At 26.7% G+C, this 976-nt stretch overlaps 1 non-coding gene across 1 annotated transcript; it reads left to right on the top strand.

Moving 5' to 3' along the window:
• Positions 1 to 568: 568 nt before the first annotated feature.
• Positions 569 to 687, top strand: LOC123304489. Its single transcript, XR_006536507.1, has one exon. It is a non-coding gene; the product is annotated as a 5S ribosomal RNA (ribosomal RNA).
• The last annotated feature ends 289 nt before the right edge of the window (positions 688 to 976 follow it).

Genomic DNA, 976 nt, shown 5'->3' with positions numbered 1-976 from the left:
GCAAAAAAAGCGACTCCATCATCATCAACTGCTGCTAAAAAAGTTACTGCAAAATCATCAGCGGCATCAAAAAAAGCACCAGTTAAAGCAAAACCAGCAAAAAGTACAAAATCCGCTGCCAAAAGTAGCCCTGCTCGTAAACCGAAAGCACCAAAAGCTAAGAAAGCTTCTGTTGCCAAATCATCTCCTACAAAAATTAAAAAAGCAGCACCAAAAAAGAAATGATCTGTTACTTTAATAATATATTGAAATATTTCATTATTTTTGCTAAAAAATGAAAATAACATAGGCCTTAATACAGGCCACAAATTAATATTTGATAAGAGTAAATTATTTTTTGTATAAATATTTTATAAAATAATAGTTAAGAAACATTTGCCACAGTCAGTACCACGGATGGGTGGCCACTTGAGAATACTGTGTGCGGTTGCATTTTTATTTAAAATATATGGTATAATAAATAAGTATATATTTAAATTGATTACTTCATTGAAAATTTTAATAATATACTTTAATATTAATGATATTTATGAAAAATATATATTTGTAAAAATTTTCATTTATTACTGGCAACAGCCATACCACGTTGAAAACACCGGTTCTCGTCCGATCACCGAAGTTAAGCAACATTGGGCACAGTCAGTACTTGGATGGGTGACCGCTTGGGAACACTGTGTGCGGTTGCCTTTTTATATTAAAAATATAAATTATTTTTCTTCTTTTCTTTTTTTTTACACACCATATATAAATATATGTTATTTAGAAATATAAACCTTTTATATTATTCGTCAACAAATAAATATTATTTTTTGTATAAAATTTTATTGCATTTATAACTCATATCATGGTTACTTTAAAGCGAGAAGTTTTTTTAATATTTCAAATGAATATAAAATAATATAAATTTTATGAAATTTATTTATTTTTAGAAATAGCAATCGCTTATAATTATAACAAAATTTTAATAATGTTTAAT

The sequence above is a fragment of the Chrysoperla carnea genome, assembly GCF_905475395.1.
Source record: "Chrysoperla carnea chromosome X unlocalized genomic scaffold, inChrCarn1.1 SUPER_X_unloc_59, whole genome shotgun sequence".
Classification (NCBI taxonomy): Eukaryota; Metazoa; Arthropoda; class Insecta; order Neuroptera; family Chrysopidae; genus Chrysoperla; species Chrysoperla carnea.
The sequence above is the reverse complement of the archived record's forward strand: the minus strand, read 5'-3'. Positions and strand labels throughout refer to the sequence as shown.